At 35.6% G+C, this 23,138-nt stretch overlaps 2 long non-coding RNA genes across 2 annotated transcripts; one reads left to right on the top strand and one right to left on the bottom strand.

Moving 5' to 3' along the window:
* Window positions 1–15,670: 15,670 nt before the first annotated feature.
* On the bottom strand, window positions 15,671–20,095 carry LOC127100878 (uncharacterized). The gene is made up of 3 exons (XR_007794524.1): window positions 19,199–20,095; window positions 16,351–16,495; window positions 15,671–16,255 (listed from the first exon to the last, which is right to left on the bottom strand). It is a non-coding gene; the product is annotated as an uncharacterized LOC127100878 (long non-coding RNA).
* On the top strand, window positions 16,245–17,923 carry LOC127100879 (uncharacterized). Its single transcript, XR_007794525.1, has 2 exons — window positions 16,245–16,393; window positions 17,162–17,923. It is a non-coding gene; the product is annotated as an uncharacterized LOC127100879 (long non-coding RNA).
* Window positions 20,096–23,138: the final 3,043 nt, after the last annotated feature.

Raw genomic sequence — 23,138 nt, forward strand, 5'->3', positions numbered from 1 at the left:
AGAACGAAGTGAAATATGGATCTCGACCCACTAGAAAATCTTCCAACGGGATTTTCCGAATCAAATGATGAGGGTCATTTGTTTTGAGTAAAATAGTGGGAGCATATTTGATTAAAGGCCTAATTAAATATGTCAATGATACTTATATTTTCTTAATCATTATGTAGATTACCATGACAACAAACACCTCTAACAACATCTTGCGATCAATCCTTGACAAGGAAAAATTGTCTGGGACAAATTTTCTGGATTGGCACCGAAACCTGAGGATTGTCCTCAAACATGATAAAAAGCTGTATGTCTTGGAGACACCTGTTCCTGAAGAGGAACCTCCTAGTTCTGCACCTAAGGCAGAAAGAGATGCTTATAAAAAGCATGTCGATGATGCCAATGAAACTGCTTGTCTCATGCTGGCTACCATGAACTCAGAATTGCAAAAGCAACATGAGAACATGTCAGCGTTCGATATGATCGAACACTTGAAGATGCTCTATCAAGAGCAAGCAAGGCATGAGAGGTTTGAAGTTTCAAAAGCCCTTTTTCAAAGCAATTTAGCTGAGGGAGCCCCTGTAGGTCCCCATGTACTCAAGATGATTGGGTATGTGGAAAACCTTGAGAGATTGGGTTTTCCCCTCGAAAAGGAACTTGCGACTGATTTGATCTTGCAATCGTTGCCAGATAGTTTCAGTCAATTCGTCCTAAATTTCAATATGATTGATATGGACAAATCTCTTCCTGAACTGCTCGCCATGTTAAGAACTTCCGAGCAGAATCTGAAGTCAAAAGGGAAGTCCATTCTGATGATCGGAAATGGAAAGAGACAGAACAAAAGGCCCACTAAGCAGGGTGATAAAGGGAAAGGCAAGGAAGTTGCCAAACCCAAACCCACCGTTGCTGCTTTAAAGCCTAGTGGAGGCATAGCAAAAGAAGGCACCTGCTTCCATTGCGGTAAGACCGGACACTGGAAGAGGAACTGCCCAAAGTACCTGGAAGATAAGAAGAATGGAGTAGAGACTTCAACTTCAGGTATTTTTGTTATTAACTTATCTACTTCTGCATCATGGGTATTAGATACTGGATGCGGTTCTCACATTTGTACAAATATGCAGGGGCTGAAAGGGAGTAGAGATTTGGCAAAAGGTGAAGTTGACCTACGAGTTGGCAATGGAGCAAAGGTTGCTACTTTAGCCGTAGGATCTTATGTATTGACTTTACCTAGTGGTTTTATAATTTAGTTAGAGAACTGTTATTATGTACCTGCAATTAGCAGGAATATTATTTCCATTTCTTGTCTGAACAAGTTTGGTTTTTCATTTATAATAAAGAACAATTGTTTCTCAATTTATTTGAATGATATATTCTATGCTACTGCACAAATGAGCAATGGACTGTATGTCCTTGATCTCGAAATGCATATATATAACATTAATACTAAAAGGATGAAACCTAACGAGTTAAATCCAACTTACCTTTGGCATTGTCGATTAGGCCACATAAATGAGAAACGCATTTCCAAACTCCATAAAGATGGACTCTTGGACTCTTTTGATTATGAATCATATGAGACATGCAGATCTTGTTTAATTGGAAAGATGACAAAGTCTACATTCACAGGAAAAGGTGAAAGAGCTAATGATCTTTTGGCCCTCATACATACTGATGTATGTGGACCACTGAACATACCAGCCAGAGGAGGTTTTCAGTACTTCATCACATTCACTGATGATTTCAGTAGATATGGTTATGTGTATTTAATGAAACACAAATCAGAGTCCTTTGAAAAGTTCAAGGAATTCAAGAATGAAGTACAAAACCAACTAGGTAAGAATATTAAAACTCTTCGATCAGATCGAGGTGGTGAGTATTTAAGCCTAGAGTTTGATGACCATCTGAAAGAGTGTGGGATCCTATCCCAACTTACTCCTCCTGGAACACCCCAATGGAATGGTGTATCTGAGAGAAGAAATCGAACCCTGTTAGACATGGTTCGATCCATGATGAGTCACGCCGATCTTCCAAACTCCTTTTGGGGACATGCACTATTGACAGCAGCTTACACACTTAACCGTGTTCCATTCAAAAAGGTTGAGAAGACGCCATATGAGATATGGAGTGGTAAGAAACCACATATATCTTACATAAAGATTTGGAGTTGCGAGGTTTATGTGAAACGACAAATTTCAACTAAGCGTGAGCCCAAATCTGACAAATGCTTATTTGTGGGGTATCATAAAGAAACAAGAGGGTATTACTTCTACAATCCTTCTAAGGGCAAAGTGTTTGTCGCTCGAACTGGAGTTTTCCTAGAAAAGGATTTTATTTCCAAAGGAACCAGTGGGAGGAAAGTAGAGCTTGAAGAAATTCAAGAATCACAAAGCATCGACACACCTATGGAGGAATTGGAGCAGGAAACACAAGTAGTTGTGTAAGAGCAATCTGCTCAAGTAGAACAAGACCAGCGTAGGTCAGGCAGGATACGTCACCTACCTGAGATATATGGATCAAGGTGATGTATTGCTCATGGATCAAGATGAGCCTGTGACCTACTCATGGAATCTTCGTTTTGATGAAACAGTAAAACAATATGGATTCATCAAGAACGAAGATGAGCCTTGTGTCTACAAGAAGGTTAGTGGGAGCATGATCGTATTCCTGGTATTATATGTAGATGACATATTACTCATTGGAAACGATGTCCCTACCCTGCGACAAGTAAAGTCTTGGTTGGGGAAATGATTTTCTACGAAGGACCTAGGTGAAGCAGCCTATATATTAGGAATCAGAATCTATAGAGATAGATCAAAAAATGCTTGGCCTAAGTCAGAGTACATAGACAAGGTGCTAAGACGCTTTAATATGAATGATTCCAATGGTTATGTGTTTCGCTAAAATGGTGGCGCTGTGAGCTTGAAAAGTTAAAAGCAAGATACAGTTGTTGATTCTACAACCGAGGCCGAGTATATTGCTGCCTCAAATGCAGAAAAAGGAGGTGTTTGGATCAAAAAGTTCATTAGTGAACTTGGCATAGTCCCTAGCATTGTGGATCCCATTGGTCTCTATTATGATAACAATGGTGCTATCGCACAAGCTAAGGAGCCTAGATCTCACCGACGATCCAAACACATACTTAGGCGTTATCATCTCATTCGAGAGATAATAGATAGAGGAGATGTGAAAATATGTAAAGTACCTACACTTGACAATATAGCTGACCCACTGACAAAGCCTCTTGCGCAGCAGAAGCATGATGGCCATACTAGATCAATGGGCATACGGGGTATGCCTGATTGGCTCTAGTGCTAGTGGGAGATTGTTGGTGTAAGCCCTAGAGGCCAATACTTTTTGGTACTTGTATCGAATTATTTATTAATAATAAAAGGCATTTTCTTTATTATGGTTGATTAATAAAGTCCATGGAATAGATAGTCCGTTTAATGTATCAAGTATGACTTAATCATGAGATCACATTAAACATAAGGACATTATTCTTAAAGTATCCGTAGTCGAGCTTTAGTGTGAAGTGGGATAACATTAAAGCATTAAGACTATTATATTTGTAGACTGATGATCACATCTCATGGATCATGGATAAGGAGTTATCAAGTCTTAAACATAGGTATGAATATTAGGAGTAATATTTATACCGGATTGACCCTCTATGAGAATACTATATAGAAAGTTATGCAAAGTGTCATAAGTTATTCTCATGGTGATAATAGTGTATACCACTCTTCGACCTGAAACCACTATGGATCTTAGATGTAGAGTCGAGTGCTTTATTGTTGATCCAACGTTGTCCGTAACTAGATAACCATAAAGACAGTTGATGAGTACTCCACGAAGCATGCTGAGGGACATGAGTGACCTAGATGGAATTTGCCCATCCTGCATAACAGGATAAATGTCTATGGGCCCAATATTGAACTGGACAAGGATGACACGGTCTATGCCTTGTGTTCAATATAGACATAAGGGCAAAAGGGTAATTATACACATAAGTACTATCACAGAAGGTTTTGTCAGATCACATGACATTTTCGTGTCTTGGGTAGCAGTGATGTGTTGCTAGATACCGCTCACTGTTTGTTATGTTAAATGCGTGATTTAATATAATTGCCAACGTCACGAAAACCTACAGGGTCACACACAAAGGACGAATTGATGAGAGATAGAGTTACTAAGGAATACCGTAAGGTACGGTGCCCTTAAGTGAATTATAGAACATCGTAAGGTACGGTGTATTTGAGTAGAATACGAAATATGGTAAGGTACCATGGGCTTAAGTGATTTTGGGCATATTATAAGATATGGGCCAAAATACACTTAAGTGGGCTTTTTAGATTGAAGCCCACACAAGTGGTTCTATAAATAGAACCCTTGTGCAGAAGCATTGATTGCGGTTGCATTATTTTTCGTTTTCTCTCTCTCTCTCTCTCACTCAAAACCTTCATTCGTACCAGATAGCACTGAGATTGAAGGAATCCGTTCGTGTGGACTGAGTAGAGACGTTGTCATCGTTCAACGTTCGTGATCGCTCCGTGGATCTGCATCAAATGTTTTGATCGTCACAAGAGATCTGCACGAAAGCTTTCAATCGTCACAAGAGGTAAATATTCTATCACTGATCATGACCATTCGTAAGGATCTCTAAAGGAGAAAATTTTAATTTCTGCTGCGTTTTGGATCGCAATTCTCCTTCACATAAGTCATAGGAATTGAATCATTATAAGGATATCTCCCTTCCTAATTGTTGTTCTTCTTGCTGGTTTGGTTCTGCTTCGATTTATGGCTGCTTTGAGCAGGCATCTGATGTGGTAGTAAACGATGTTCTTGAGAAGGAAGTGGAAAAATTCCTGCAACCACCTTTTGCATGTTACCTTTCTTTAGACTGTCTTCAGCTCGTTCATCAACCATAACCTGATTTGGGAAGTCCGTTGTCATTCTATCCAATAATAGCTTCTAGGAACTACTCTTTGATGATAGGTGTCGGTGAATCATTGTATTTCTGACAGAGGAATGGATAAGGTGGGGTTTTTTTCGTTGAGATGTAAATGAATGAATACATATGTTAGGGATGGAATGCAAATAATTATGCAACATCCATAGATTCAAAGCATTGTTGGTGTCATAACCCAAGTTTAAAACTACGGCGCACACGCAAAAATGAAAAAATGGTATGCAATAACATAGGTTAACAACATAAATAATCCAGATAATCCGCGTATACTGCACAATGCAGGATCAAATGTCCGACGTCCATGAGAATGAAGGTATGTAGAGTCTATAGTTTCCGGCAGAAAAATCCATATCCCCCTCACAGGTAGGTTCTAGTCTTCAAAAGGTAGTTCCTAGAAGGTCCCCGAGAGTCATCGACTCGAAATGAAAATACCTTGCCGTAACAAATTCCCGCAGGACAAAAGTACTTCCAAGTGAATCTAGTCTGGGTGTGGCTCTCGTGACAACCCAACATGCGAAACGCATGTGTATACGAGTATATCATGTGTATGTACTTAGCTCGGGTGTAGAGCTTCTCTCATGTAGCATAACCTCAACCCAACATAGACTATCACAGATATCCAACATATAATGAATATTTAAAGCAATAAAGAATAAGATAAATAAAGCGAGTAAAACATAAAGGTAAACATCCAAACAAACGGAGAAGCAATCAAAACTAGGCTTGACTCATACATGTCTAAACAAGGAATCCACAGTAGAGTCGCCAGATGAAGTTAGCAGAAATATACCCGAACACATCGAACACTCAAACATACAACAGAGTCACCATCGAACTTTATTTATTCTCGAAGGAAAGAGGAAACATCAATAAAACCCGGGGGAAAGAGATAACTGGGCAAGGAAGTCGGTTATGCAAGGGGAAGGTATTACCACCCCTAACATCCATTATACTTAATGGAAATCATTTTGATTGTTCTACGCTTGAACGAGTGTTATATCTAAAGATTACTCGCGAAAGAATAAATGAAAAACAATAGAATAGATAAATTGCTCGGTGAGGATTAGGCCCCTCATGCCTACGTATCCTTATAGTGCAATAAGGATCCAGAGCTCCGTAGTTCATAAAACTAATGGTGGGAGGTGAAAAGAAGTTATGATAAAGGTATGGTCTGAACCAAAGGATTGTGTTGTTTGGCTCCAAAAAAGGATGAAAACTGAACCCAAGAGTAAAACTGGTATAGACTAAGACGTGGAGGAAACAAGGCATACCTATTGTATTGTCATAACCGAAAACAATGAATTAAATGTTTGGTTCCAAAGCAAACATCTCTTGGTTTACAAGCAGACACAAGATGAAGCTCAAAGAGATATTGTATTTGGCTCAAAGATAACAATATATCATATGAAGTGAATGAAGGTAGATCATGAATGAATCATGGAGATGAATGCAATGATAGATAAAAGTAACCAAAGTCACGAAATTGAGGATTTGGTGAAAGTGACTAAAGGGTATGGTTTAGAACCAAAGGTAATGGTATATTGGAATCCATAGGGGTATATGGTATTTGCAATCCAAGAGTAAAGGTGACACGACTAAGATGTAGAGGAAACTAAGCATACTTACTATATTGTCATGACCAAAAAGAATGAATTAGTTGTTTGGTTTCAATAGCACAAACATCTCTTGGCACAAAGGTGGACAAGTGTCCTAAAAGGGTGTATATGGAATTCCAAAGAAAATGGTATTTGGATTCAATGAAACGGTATGTCACTGGGGTGAATGGTTTGATGATTTAAGGTCGATCACGGATCATGAGAGGTATGGATGGTGCCCTAAGGCAGAGGAAGGAATAAATAGTAATGTGCTCGTGAATGATTTGTATCCTCGTGCCTACGTATTCTCATCATGCAATGAGAAAGTCAGAGCATTCGTAGTTCATAGAACCACAAAAACAAAGAGGAGATAAGGAAGTGTTTGCCTAAGTAACTAGGACTAACAAGACAAACAACTTCAAGGGTACAATTGCAGTGATGAACAATATAACATGCACCAACAGAATGGTAACATGGGAACCCATAAAGGCAAACTGACTCTGAACCCAAGAGTAAAGAGGTACAGACTAAGATATGGTGGAAACTAGGCATACCCACTCTATTGTCATAACCATAAAACAAAGAGAATTACGTGTTTGATTCCAAAGCAAATATCTCTTGGTTCACAAGATGGACAAATGTCCTAAATGGGTAGGTATGGGACCCAAAGGAGAATAATGATTGGTATAAGGAATTGTATATCACTATCGGGAACAAATAATTTGAAACTAAATAAGAATTTTATATTGGATCCATGAAGGAATAAACTCTGAACCAAAGAGTAAAAGAGGTATAGACTAAGATGTGGAGGAAACTAGGCATGCCCACTCTATTGTCATAACTCGAAAAAAAAAGAAGAGAATTAAGTGTTTGATTCCAAAGCAAACATCTCTTAGTTCAAAGGAAGGCATTGGTTATGGAATCCAAAGGGATAAAGTATTTGGTCTCAAAAAGATGGTATTGATTGATGAAGAATTATAAATGGAGTAGAAATAAATAAGGTAGCTCGCAGAGAATTTGAATCCTCGTGCATACGTATTCTCACCGTGCAATGAGAAAGTCAGAGCTTTCGTAGTTCAACCCACTACGGATGACAGCAAGAGACTGAGGCAAGAGGAATGATATGATAGTGGAAGATGAAGAAGACTTGACAATCATTTAATATGAAGCACACTAAAGTCTATAAACAAAGGCGAATACCTTGAGCAATTAGGCCATTAGTCCTGTACCCAAGGATACCTTAGACAAGGATAGGAATTCTCCACTCTAATCATTATTTGTTACTTAAGGCTCGTGGCATTTGATATGCATCATAAATTTCAAGTTGTTAAAGAAGAATCCTTGCTGCTCCTCATGATGAAGAAGACCTTATCAATCATTCGATTCAAATTGCATTAAAGTCTATGAACAAATGTGAATACCTTGAGCAACTGAGTCATTCTTCCCGTACCCAAGGATATCCTATACATGGATATGAATTCTCCAATCTCATCATTCTTTATTACTTAAGGCTCATGGCATACAACTTGATTCATGATTGATAAGATGCTGATAGAGTCTTCTGCTTGTTGCACCACTGCTTTGTGAAAGGAGACTTGACAATCATTTGATTCGAATTGCACTAAAGTATATGAACAAAGGCGAATGCCTTGAGCAACTGGATCATTCGTCCCATACCCAAGGATACCCTAGACAAGGATATGAATTCTCCACTCTCATCATTCTTTGTTACTTAAGGCTCGTAGCACACAATTTGAATCTTGACTGACAAGCTCTTGAAGAAACACCTTTGATATGCTTTATATAGTCCACTGCTTGATTTGTTTGGGATGCCTTGCATGAAAGTCTGAATTTGAGGCCTCGAGATCCACAACTTATAAAAATAGTCTCATCAAGTGATCAAGGAGCTTTTGATCACTTGACTAGACTGTGAGATTATACGTGAATCAAAGGATTTAGTTAATCAAAATTATTTTGATCAACTTAAATCTAAGGATTTGAATTAAATTAAGAATAACGGTTAACCTAATCTAGAGGTTAAGAATATGTACAAAATTCTAACTAAGGGATCATGCAAAGGTTAAGATCAAATTAACCATAAATTATCAAGTATCACATGAAAATCAATGATTAAAAGACAATTATTTTCTAAACCAATTTTTAATCCTAAGGGAACATGATTTTTACTAATAAAATCATAGAGTTAAAATGGTCAAATCTCATGGAAAAAATAATGGAAATTAATTAAAATCTATTTAGAAAAACAATTATTTTAATTATATCTAATTAACCTAATAATAACAAAAAAAACTAATTAATTCTACATAAAAAATCAATTAGTTCTAAAATTTATAATACTCTAATTAATTCTAAAAATGTTAATCAAGATTAATATTCTAATTAACCTAATTAATTAGATTAATCAAGGAAAAAATGTATATAAAAAAGATTAACAAACAAAAAGGAGAGTGGGCTAGTAAAAGGGGTGTAGGCCCTGAATAGGGTGAATTTACTAAAACTCTAGAGGTGAAGGCCCAACTCTAGGCCCACCAAAGAAGTCAGTGCAGTGAGGGTGTATGGAACTTGGTGAGGGTGGAGAATAAAAATTCAACTGGGCCTAGGCTTCGATGGCTCGAAACAGGGTCCAACGCCACAAATCAAAGCAAAACTTCATCTTTGTAGGCGCGCCGCTACTGCATTTCAAATCTCCAGTGAAGATCATGAACATCGTGTTCTTGCAGCCTCTCACGGAACCCCTACGACGAGACGAAGTCATACATCCATTCAAGGCTTGAAGCTCCCATCATTATCTCTGCAACCTTGTTCATCTCAGTCTTCGAAATCCTCTTCGAAAATTTGGAAAATGTGACGTTGATTTGCATTGCCAAGGTGACTCAAGAAAGGCGTAGAGACATCACAAATTATTCTACACAGATGAATGGAAAAGTATGGAGAGATAGACCTTACAGGGTTGGATCTTTGACGTGGTGATCTTCTGAAGCCAGTTGTCGCACCTCGAAAAAATGAGAACACGATCTGGCGAAGCGTAATCTCATGCTCGCAATGTTGGACTGAACAGAGTCGCCACCAAACTTTATTTATTCCTAAAAATAAAAAGGGAAATATGATATAACCCAAGAAAGAACGACAATGATTATTCTCATCGCAACCAATATCAGGGTTCAGGAGTCGATTACACAAGGGGAACCATGAGGTTAGTTGTGCGCATCAGTGTTAACTTGAAATGTTAGGATTTTTGAGTTATTTGGTGGGAAAGAGGACAAGAAAAAGAGAAAATGTTTTTGGATTTTTAACGAAGGGGACTAAACCTAAGTTTTTTATTAATGGGCCTGACAAGATTTACAAATCTTGCTCATACGTATCTTCGGGAGCAATAGAGAACTCAAGGATTACGTAGTTCTTGGTAGAAAAAGTTTGTTTGTTGGACGATTTTAGCGAAAACTACTTTGTGTCAATCAACGAAAACATTGTTGGACTACCCAAAACAAGTGGAGAAGAGGACGTTTGCACCATGGACAAATGGATTTACAAATCAACATTTGTGGGCAACGTCGCAAGCTTGCTCACACGTTCAAGTGGACGAAACATTGTTTTGCATCGTCTTGAAACAAAATACATTTCGTTTGAGAAAAGGGTTTAAGGGATCAATTGCATGGAGAAGAGAAAAGACTTTGATTGGTTTGAATGTGTTTTGAGTAATGGCGAGAACCTGGATGGGCGAGATATCCATATCAGGAGTGCGTGGTATCCACCATGTTCCGTTTCCATCTTATTTGCAAATGGGTTTGATATTTTTATGTGTATTTGAGATTCGATTAAGAAAAGAGCTTGACGAAACCGCATTGATAGTTTTGAATGATGAAGAGGGCTAAGATGGGCGAGATATCCATCTTGAATCTTAGTCTTATGAGCTTGTGGTATCCACCCCATTTCGTTTCCATCTTTATTAAAAAAAAGTTTGATAAGCACTAAGTATTTTTGAGTTTTATTATGAAAATGACTTAACTTTGGATCAAGAATTTGATGAACGATTGAGAAAGATTTGAATGAAATGGTTTGAAAGAAAAAGAAAGGATATAAATGGATTGATTTGTTTATTGGGAAAATACTCGACGTTGGATCGAGTTTTTATTTTTGATCTTTTTGAAAATAAGTTGATTTTATTCTTGTGTTAGTACTAACTAAACAATCAAGCAAATAAAGAAATAAAAATGGTAAAATTATTACACATCATGGGAATGTGGGTACATTTTGCCGAATGGGAATTCAAGATAATGAAACAATTAACTCGGGTACAATCAACGAACAAGCAATGCATGAGTGTAGGTGCAAGAGGATGATCTCTTTGTAATAAGGTCCAAGAGTAAGTCATGTGAAGAAAATAACAAACATAACAAGTTATATTTATAACACACTCAAAAATTAAATCAAAAGAAATAAAATTGGGACGTGCACGAATTAAAATCGGGATGCGATGATGAGAATCAATGTCACATAACGCAAGGACGAGCAAGACAAGATGAAATTGAGAAGCAAACAAGAACCCTAGGTTATATTCTCAAAGTCGGTTTGCTCATATTGACAACATTTGAAACGTCATATGCGATGAATCAAAGCGCGGCGAAATTTTACATCAATATAATGAAATTTTGGCGGCGTAACGGTATGAAATTACCGAATCCAGAGATTAAAAATCCAATTTATTGCAATGGAAATAAATAGAAACAACGTAAACTAGTCGATTTATTTACAAAATTACCAAATTGATTACAACATATAAAGGGTGCAAATAAAACATACATCAACTTATCAGAGACCCAAACCGATAAAACACTAAAATCCTAATTAACTTATAGCACAAAAATGGTGATAAATAAATAATTAAAATGGATGAAAGAAGTCTCTTTAGGCTTGTTAAAAAACTTTTTGTTTCTAAAAATAAGCATTCACTAAAAATAAGATAAAAGTAACAATAATAAAAGTTATAACTCCCTCATGTACGTGTAGCTTCTACTCAATGGAATGGATTCCCACTTTCTAACACAAACCAACCTTTACTGATACCTTTACCGATAGAGAAAAACATAATACCAAAAGTTAGATCCAAATTATTCATAATATATCCACAAACCATATTATAATATTAATATTATCAGTAGGATACTTTTATTGAAACAAATGCTACCTAACTTTTAATTCTAAGTCTCATATACAACTAAACATAGATGAGGTCAAAGCAGGTGAAAAGAAGACTTGGAATTTAGAAACTTATTATATCCACTATTTATCAACTAAAAACATTCAGAAATCAGGCACGATATTGAAGCTAGCGGAAATATATCCGAACGTATCACATGCTCGAACATACAACAGAATCGCCACCGAACTTTATTTATTCCCGAAGGAAAGGGAAAACATCGATAAAATCCCGGGGAAAGAGATATACTGGGTAAGGAAGTCGGTTATGCAAGGGGAAAGTATTAGCACCCCTTACATCCATGACACTCCATGGAAACTGTTTTGATTGTTCTTGCTCGAATGAGTGTTATATCTAAAGATTGCTCGCGAAAGAATATGGGAAAAGAAAAGAAATAGATAAAGTGTTCGGTGAGGATTGGGGACCTCATGCCTACGTATCCTCATAGTGCAATAAGAAATTCATAGCTCTGTAGTTCAAAGAACTAGTGGTGGGAGATGAAAAGAAGTATGATTAAAGTATGGTCTAAACTAAAGGATAATGTTGTTTGAACTCCAACAAGGGGTGAAATGTGAACCCAGGAGTAAATTGGTATAAACCAACAAGTGAGGGACCTAAGACATGGTGTCACTCTATTTGAATAACCAAAAAAGAAGGAATTAAGGGCCTGTTTGAATTAGTTTTTAAAAACTGTTTTTTAATTTTTAAAAACTTAAAAATAAAAAATCTGTTTGAATGACTTGTTTTAAAAAACGCTTTTGCAAAACTATTTTTAATTTTTTAGTTTTCAAAACTGAAAAACCAAAACAATATAAATATGTTTTTGCTTTTCATTTTTCAGTTTTATTTTTAAGAATGATAAAAAAAAACACGAAAAAAGTGTCACTTTTTATTAATGGACAAATATAATTATATAAAAAATTTGTATAAATTCTATTGTACATTTTCTTTACTATCAACCATCAGTGAGTATATATATATATATATATATATATATATATATATATATATATATATATATATATATATATATATATATATATATATATATATATATATATATATATATATATATATATATATATATTATAGATTAATTTTAATTATTTACTGATTTATAAGATTGTACATTTTTTAACTTCTTTTTGTTGTATAATATATTACAAATTAACTCATTATGTTAAATATTTTATAATTGATTAAATTTATAAATAACTTTAATGTAAATATTTTTTATATTATCAATCAGTCTATATTATTAAAAATATTTAACTATATAAACATGTTTGATTAGATATAAATTTCTCTTTAACTCTACTTTATAAACAAAAAATTATTCGTTAGAAACTAAATGATCATAAAATTACTTCTGATTTTTTGTTATTTAATATAATCAAATTTAAAAATTAAATTATCAAAGAATTTTATCATCTTATTATTTTTAAAACCGATTTAAAAAATTAAATAATCAAATATATTTTTCCACTCCTAAAAACAGATTTCAAGTAATTGATTACCAAGCAACTTTTTTTTTCTCATTTTCATTTTTAAAATAATTTTTTAAAACAGATATACAAAACAGATTTTAAGAACTAAAAATTAAAAGTCTTTCAAACAAGCCCTAAGTGTTTGGTTTCATAGCATAAACAACTCTTGGTTAACAAAGAGATGCAAGATGGAGCTCAAAGAAATACTATATTTAGCTCAAAGGCAACTGATATATTACATGAAGTGAATGAAGGTAGAGTATGGATGCCACATGGAGATGAATGGAATGAATGACCAAAGTCACATAATTGAATATTTGGTAACAAGTGACTGAAGAGGTAAGACTTAAAACCAAAGGTAAAGGTGTATATTGGAACCCATAGAAAAATGGAATTTGTACCATATAGGGAAACAACGTCTTAGCCAAAAAAAGAAGGAATTAAATGTCTGGGTACGAGCCAAACAACTCTAGGTACAAATGAGGATTTACCATTATATGGTCCTAAAAAGGTGTATATGGGTATCCAAAGGAAACTGGTATCTGGTTTCAAAGAAACAATATGTCACTAAGGTGAACGATTTATGATTGACGGTAGATAATGGACCGTGAAAGATATGAATGATGCCCTAAGGCGGGAGGAGGAATAAATAAGTACGCTCGCGGATGATTCAAACCCTCGTGCCTACGTATTCTCATCGTTCAATGAGAAAGTCAGAGCAATCATAGTTCAACCCACTACGGCTGAAACAAAAGGGAACAATATTGATTTGCCAGGATACACTACCCTTCAAGGCTGAAAAAAGGAGTGTCAAGGTTCACAATATTCTAGGAAAGATATCTATACCAGAGTTTATGACTGATGGTGTCAAGGAACTGAACTGCCAAGGTTTATCACCTTACATCGTGAAGAGAAACAGATGCCAGAGTCCATGAATCTCAGGGCAAAGAACTGAATTGAATAGCCAATGTCTAACACCTCTCAGGGAAAAGAGAAACATATGCCAGAGTCCATGACTCTCAAGGCAAATAACCGAATCGAATAGCCAAGGTTGATCATCTCTCAAGGCAAGGAACAATGCTAAGGTTTATCACCTTATAGGGTGAGGAACAAGTGCCAGAGTCCATGACTCTCGGGGCAAAGAACTAAATTGAATAACCAAGGTCTTACACCTCTCAAGGCAAAGAGAAACATATGCCAGAGTTTATGACTCTCAAGGAAAAGAACTGAATTGGATAGCCAAGGTTTAACACCTCTCAAGGCAAAGAAAAAGTGTCAAGGTTTATCACCTTCCTAGGTAAGTGCCAAGGTTTACCACCTTTCAAGGCAAAATATTGAATGAAAGAGGGTGTACAACCACAAATAACAAATGTGCTCCATCATTGAAATGTTGAAAACTTGATACTTGTTTGAAGAAGAAGACTTGTCAATTATGTGATTCAAATTGTACTAAAGTCTATGAACAAAGAAGAATACCTTGAGCACTGGGTCAAGTGTCCCGTACCTAAGGATATCCTAGACAAGGATAGAAATTATCCACTCTCATCATTCTTTGTTTCTTAAGGCTCATAGCGTGCAACTCGAATCAGAATTAACAAGTTGCTGACAGGAGATCATGTGTGTTAATCTTATTGATGTTGTGTTACTTGTTGTAAAACAAGACTTGATAATCACGTAATCCAAATTGTGCTAAAGTCTATGAATATAGGTGAATACAATGAGGAAATTGGTCAAGCGTCTCGTACCAAAAAATATTCAGAATGAGGATAGAAATTCTCCACTCTCATCCCTTTTCTATTGCTTAAGGCTCGTGCCACGCACTCTGAATTATGATCGTCAAGCGTTGATACCCTTGTAGTGCTTGAGAAGTAGTCCACTTTGCTAGCTATGCTTGATTGATGTTGACTTGAAGTCTTAATCTTGCCTTTGATCCTTGAGGTCTTGAGCTCTTGAGATTCATCATATCCATAATAGCTTGAGCGTAATGAACTTTCCATATCAAGTGATCAAGGGTCTTTTGATCACTTGAATAGGCTTGGGGCTTACATCACAATTACAAAGGATTTGGTTGACCAAAGTGACCTTTGGTCAACAATAATCAGAGAGATCGAAAAATTAGCTAGGCTATGTATAACAATCTAATGATTAATCAGTTAATTGAATCAAATGGTTCTAGGTAAACCTAAGCTAGGGCATCATGCAAACATCAGGAATCTTAAATCCTAAGGGCAAAATGGTCAATATGTACGATTTGACTAAATGAAAAATATAATCAAGATTATTATTTTATTAAAATCGACTAATCAATAAAACATGGTTACATGATAAAAATGGAATTAGGGTATTTAACAAAACCAAAAATTTCTGAAGTTTTTATCGATGGGTTAATCATCATTAATTAATTAAATCATAATTAACTAATTGACTTAAAAGTCACTAATACTAATTAAGTTCTAAATCACATAATCAACATAATTAAGTTCCAAATCCTAATTTCTCTATTAACCTAATAAGAACCCTAATCAATCCTATAAAAATCCCTAACTAACCTCCTAAAAAGAAAATAAATGGAGTGATTAATAAAGGAGCAAGGGTGTTGAAATAGACCAGGGTGTGTGGATAGATGAAGAAGGTGGCATGTTCCAAGAAACCGGATCCAAATCCGCGTCCAACCATCAAAGTGGATCAGGTCAAAGTGTTATAATCCGCTTAAATGAAAAAAGATGAAACAACAAGGAGCGATGAAAGAAACGCTTATGCACGTCAAGAGGTCGCGTTCTTCATCCAGTTCATCGCCTGCGCCAGAATCATTGCTTTCGAGAGCCATCTGCGCCGTGGATGTCGTGTATTGCGTCGTCCTCATCGTGTTTGTCGGTATCGCGCTTGCGATTCGGATTGGATGGCGTCACACTCCAAGTTTCTCATCGCGTTTCCATGTCTCCTCTTCTTAGATTCGCACAAGGCTCACATTCACAACGCAACTTCAACAAGGCGTCATCTTCATAGAATTAAGATCAATTGACAACGAATCTCAAATGGTGTATCAAGGGGAATCGACTCGCAAACTACGATTTAATAAAGAAGAGAACTCACCGCTTTTGAACTCCGATGCAGTGAATCTCCGGAAGATCACCAGGTAATGAATTCCTTGCTTCCTCTGCTCTTCTACTTCACTTTATCTTCTTCTCTGTAAACTCGATGCGATTGTCTTGTGTTGTTGTTATTCTGGTGCTCGATTCTGTTGAATATGAGAATTTGATGAATTTTGTTGAATTCGAATTCCTGAATGTGATGCTTTGAAATGTGAAAAATATGAATGGAAAACCTGAATGAATGTGATGCTTTGAAATGAAAAATCTGAATGAAAAAACTGAATGAATGTGATGCTTTGAAATGAAAAAATCTGAATGAATGTGATGCTTGGTTATTTATAGATTTCTCTCTTCTGAATTCTATTATAAACTCTTCCCAAATGTCATTGAAATTCAACTTAAATGGGCTTGAAATTAGGAAATCGGTTAGAAGTTAATTTGTTAGTTATGCCAGTTGGACTTTTGAGTTAGTTACACCTGAACTTGTTGGTTGTTGGTTATCAATGAAAATGTTGTGAACTCTTTTTTTTGTTCTGCTAATGAATCTGTTAACCCAGTTAACTATCATGACCTCTGTTAACAATTCTGTTAGGTGCTTAGAAGATCAAATTAAACTATAAAATGCAATTTAGATGAGTCGGAAACAAAATTAGTGTGAATTTATCTATAATCTCATTATGTGTGATGCGTTTCAGAAAGAAAGTGCAAGTGGAAACCGTTAGTAAAATGAGCATTTTGGATTTTCCGTCATGACCTGCTATATGTTTTGAGTGGTTTGCCACTTTGTGTTCTGATGATTCTGTCTTGTAAAGAATTATGCAGGTCAACAGTCTATGTCGTCATCTTCACATAAAGCACCTGCAGTTGAACCAAAGTCAAATACTATATTCAACACACCAGGAGGAAGTCCAATCTCATGAGATAGTCTTGCTGTACACAACGCGGACAATGGTGCCTGTTCAGCTGTTTTCAGATTGACAGTGTTGCCATACACCAATACCGGCCCCAATCAGATCAGCAGCTAGTCACATCTCCGATTTAGGTGACTCCAATGCTGAGTTCAACGAAAAGGGAATATGTAGCGGGGATAATGTTTGTTTAGGGATCTAGTTAGATAGGTGAAGAGAATTTGATGCCGAAGATGTGAACTAGTCATAGCAGTGCCTAATGTCGTAGACACTGCTGCTGGAGGCAAAGCTGTAGACGGAATCGACAATGATGTTGGAGAAACCGATGGTGAGTCTTATTGTAAATGGGGTTAAATATGTATGGCTTTGATGTTGAATTGTTGGATTGTCACAAATTGAAATACACTGAAAGTTTGTATTGTAGTAGTTAACTGTTTGTGTCTTAATTCAAATGGAAGTGCCCTGCTAGCAGTATCGATGTAAATAGGTGATTGTAGAAGTTCTTGACTATTGTTGGCAATGTTAATTAGGATGCGGCTTTTGTAATTGCAAATGGTTTGGAAATGTTGTAACTTAAAAAAGTGAACATGGATTAGTTTGTGAAGGTTGAGTTGTGTAATGGATATTTGGAAAGTTATGGAAATGTATTTGAATGTGTATTGAATATATTGAATGCATTAATTTAAATTGAATGGACTTGAAATTAATAATGGAAATTTGAAAATTTATGAAATTTGAACATTGTTGAATATAAAGTTAAGAAAGAATGAATGAATATGAATTAATCATAGTTTAAATGGAAAAGAACCAAAGATTGGTTGGAATTGAACTAGGAATAGAATTGTATGGCAAGTCAACGAATTATGACCAAATCGAATTAATGAAAGGTTTTGAAATTAATCATGGATTTCAATGCCGATAAACACAAATTTGAAATGACTTTGCAGATGATTTTGGAATAGTTTTGTAAAATGCTTTTAAGGGTTAATGGGTTTGAAATAAATTTAAATGGTTTAAAGAGAAGGTTAAGATGAATCAACCGTCATCTTACAAATCGTTCCCTAGTATTAATTCGTGAAACAATTTAAAATGATTTAAAAAGAGAATAGTTCGCAATTGACTGGGTTAGTGAAAGATAATATGAAAACGGGAAATTAAGGCAAGTTAGGTTCAAAAGTTAGCAACAAAAGATGGAATGACTCGGCGTGTTAAACCATGAAATGAGCACAAGTTTGGTGATAACTCCTGAATAATGGTTGACTTTGGTCAATCAGTTGACCAAAAGTCAACAGTGGATAGAGAACTAGGGCTTCATGAACAGTCATAAGATCAAACTCATTGACAAAAGTTAGGCGTCCATAGTTAGGGCTTCAAACCAACCTAAAGGTTAAAGTGCCAAACACCTAATCAAAGGTCAGAAACCAAACAATAATGCCCTCTGATCAAGCTTAACACAAAGGCCCAAAAATGGGTATGAATCAACAACTAAGTTTCAGTTAAGCCAGAATCCATAAACAAACTGAATATTGAGCCTATCTAATTAGGGTTTTGGATGCATACATGAAAGCTTTATGAGGTCAACCACCTGAACCATTAATAAAAGTTTTAATTAACCCCAAGCTTTAAATCTATGAGATTGTATTAACATGAATGCATGATGTAGATGAATTTTAAGTCATGGGTCAGATGAAAAGTGAAAAGGGGAGGGCAAATTTTAGGATACACCAGATATCAACAACAACTTAACACAAACAAACACATGGCAAAACTTACATCAACACTAGCATAATTCAATAATCAAAATGAAAACCAACAAAAATCAATATGAATGTTTCAAACCCCAACAAAATCAAACTAAAAGGATCAAGAAAAAACGCAATCGAAATAAAACAAAACACAGCAACACAACATTCACACAATGGAAATCGTTTCAATCATTACCACGAAGTTGAATTGTTTATTGAATCGGAGCTTGATGGCGTCGATTATTGTTGTGCTGCTGAAATGGAAAAGTTATGTGGGTGATGCAAGCAACTGAGTTGTTGTTGTTGTTGTTCTGTTTCACCGGAGAAGAATACAATGATGATGGTTGCTTGCTACATTCGATGTTCGAAGCGAAAAGGAAAGAGCGCTGATTTGTGCAAGATTGTACGTGTTGTCGTATAATCATTGTCAGCGGAGCTAAAAGGTGGCGTGTGGCGTGTGGTTCGAAGGGTCATGTTGTTCGATGGGTGGAGGTTTTGTTGGAGTTTCACAGTATGGAATGAGAAGTTATGGATGTGAGGAGATTGAGGGTTGCTTGAAGTTAAAAGAGGAAGGGAAGCTTGTCGGATCTGGAACGGAGGTTTGACGGTTGTTGGTATGCGATCTCCGATTTATGGGTTGTAAGGCAGAGAGTGGAGTGTTGTAAGGTGGGTTTTGAAGTTTTTCGGAAAGAAGAAGATAGAAGATGGAGTTTGGGTGGTTTTATGGTTGTTGATGGAGGTTGGGTGGTTGTCACTGACGATGATAAATGTGGAGGAGATAGAGGCACAATGTTGGTGAATGGTGTTTTTTTAAAAAGGTTGAGTGTGTGGAAATGCTATGGAGGCATGAGTGTGTGACGATAGTTATAAGAAGATGAAAATAAGTATATATGATGAAGGTAAGAATGCAGAGACTATGAGGTCTTTGTTTTTTTTTTTGAGAGAGGAGAGTATTCTTTTTTTCAGAGAGTCTCTGCATCGATTTTGGTTGTAGTGGGCAAAGGGAATAAAAACTTCATCTTACGTAGCCATGTGTCATGTTTGGGTAGGTCCAAGCTTATTTTTTTTGTCACCATGATAGAGGCAACAGAGAACATTGGTTTTGTTTTTAGAAAAAAAGTATTTCCCGTTGAGTGGAACATGTGTGTCGTATTGACGTGCTCATATGATGCCAACGAGAATGGAAAACCCAATAATCACAACTGGCCAAGTTTTCTCTATCACAACAAATGGGATCCAAAGCTTCCCATCTTTGTTTCAATTTCACTTCTTAATATTATATTTTTTTATTTAGAAACATTTTAAATTAATAAGCACAACTTCAAAATTTAAATAAAAATAAATGACATAAACAAAATTCAAACAGAAAACATAATTAATTATAAATAATTGTCCCATTTTTTTTACTAAAAAAACAGAAATAAACGGATCAAAAACGAATAAAAATCGAGCTAAAAAATGCCTAAAAAAATAAAATGATTGCGCCATGATGATCAACGCGAAATAAACGACTCAGAAACATACAAGTTTTTGTCAAATTTTGAAATGGAAAACTCGCAGTTAAAACACTCAGACGAATCAAAAAGCGACTGAAAAATTAGCCGAAAAAATAAATCAAGCGCACCAAATTAAACTACGCAAAAAGTAGATTAATAAAACTGATGTCTGCAAGCTTAATTTAGAAAAATATTTGCCCGCTATTTTGGCACACAATTGACAATTGATTCAACCAGTTTGCCTGTAGATCCGAAAAATTATTTCGACTGATATTCTAGGTATTATGCGGTATGGAATGCATGTTATGCTATGCAGAGATGCAACAACTATGATGAATGTATTGAATCGGCGATTCAGGGTCAAAATCAGGGTGTGACAGTTGCCCCTATTTAAGTATTTTCAACCAGAGAATATGAAGGAGGACACTCTTCATATGATCATAGTGGGAGATGATTAAATACCAAGAAGACCCGGATTTTGATCCTAAAATGCAAATGATATGGCATGATATGATATGCTTGGATGTGAGACTCTCTTTTTTCTTCATTTTCTCTTTATATATATATATATATATATATATATATATATATATATATATATATATATATATATATATATATATATATATATATATATATATATATATATATATATATATATATCTTAGGGATATGATGAATCATAACAAAAGTTGTTATGCGAGATAGACAAATCTATGGGGAATATTGGTGGCCCACAGGGAAACAAACAAAAGGGTAAAACAACTCGTTAGGGATAAAAATCCTACTGGAGAGTCAGACACACACTGGGGAGTACTCAAAGTGAAAGTTGACAAATGACACTTTAGAAGACAAGATATTTCATCAACAAGTTCACACATGACTTGATGATAACTTGAATATTTTAAGAAATTCCCAACAAAAGGTTCATACATGACCTAGAAACACTGGAATATCAAGGAGAATTTAATCATTAGGTTCATACATGACCTGACAATTTTGGAGGTTTCAAAGAAAAATTCAGCAACAGGTTCAGACATGACCTGACTACAGTGAAATATTCAAAGAAAAGGTTCGACAAACAGGTTCAGACATGACCTGACTACACCTTAGAATTGGATTTGATAGCTTAACCAACAGGTTCATACATGACCTGACAATGATGGTAAGCAAAAGGAAGTTCAAAATCAAGTTCAAACATGACCTGACGACAACTGGAAAACCCAAATAATCCCATCAATAGATTCACACATTACCTCAACAATGGAGCATTCAAATAAAATTTCCAACCACAGGTTCAGACATGACCTGATAATACTTGGGAAATTTAAAGAAGTTTAGCAATAAGTTCATACATGACCTAACAACTTCAGGGAATATTCAAAGAAAATTTTATCCACAAGTTCATACATGACCTGATAACACTTGGAGAAAAAGTTCAGCAACAGGTTCATACATGACCTGACAAATTTGGAATATTTAAAGGATTCCATCAATATGTTCAAACATGACTTGTTAATACTGGAAAACATAGAGAGTTTGATCAAACAGGTTCATACATGACCCAACAACATCTGAACAATCAAAGAAGTTTAGTCAATAAGTTCATACATGACCTGGAGACATTAGAATAAAAATTTCCATCAACAAGTTCAAACATGACTTGTTAATACTGGAAGGAAAATAAAGAAAGTTTTAGCAACAGATTCATACATGACCTGATAATGCTGGGGGATATAAATAAAGTTCCAACAACAGGTTCAAACATGACCGGACAACATTAGAAGATTCAAAGAGAGTAAAATAAACAGGTTCATACATGACCTAACAATACTTTAGAATGTTCTTGACAAATCTAGAGATCTCTCACAAGAAAATCATCCGATCAAAAATTATCGAAATTCCTATCAATGAAAGAGTCGAACCGACGAATTTCTAGGAAACACTAGAGCTAACAGGGTATAAAAACTCTCTGTATGTGCCAACAACATTTGGACTTAGACCGTAAACATGGGTTACAACCAGCTTCAAACAGATTGGTGACAATTACAACTGGAGTTCGAGAGTGCTAATAAACATTGGACTTGCAAACCATGTTGGTGACAACCAGACTTAAGGTACCATTTACAAATGGATTTTAATATAGTGCCAATTACAATTGGACTTAAGATACCAATTACAATTGGATATTAAAAGCTAAATGCCAATTACAATCAGACTTGAAAGGTAATGCCAATAACAATTGGACTTGCAAACAAAATGTTGGTTATAACCAAACATAAAGGTACCAATTAAAATTGGATTTGAAAACAGGATGCCAGTTATAACCGGACTTGACAAAAGATGTGACGACCATACTTTTAAAGAGGTACCAGTTACAATTGGATTTGAAAGACATATGCTGAGAACAATCAGAATCAACAAACGATGTCAGTGACAAGTGGACTTATAGGTTAAGGGATAACGATCAACAACGATACCCGATATTATGCAAATGAGTAAGAAGTACACTTTGGGCAATGCATGATTTTATTTTGCTTCTATGAATGATATATGAATGATCACGATATGCAAATGCTGATACTATGCAGACTGGGAGTTTGAAGAGGCTTTATGGAGGTACTCAATCCTCAACACCAA

The sequence above is a fragment of the Lathyrus oleraceus genome, chromosome 7, assembly GCF_024323335.1.
Source record: "Lathyrus oleraceus cultivar Zhongwan6 chromosome 7, CAAS_Psat_ZW6_1.0, whole genome shotgun sequence".
Taxonomy (NCBI): domain Eukaryota; kingdom Viridiplantae; phylum Streptophyta; class Magnoliopsida; order Fabales; family Fabaceae; genus Lathyrus; species Lathyrus oleraceus.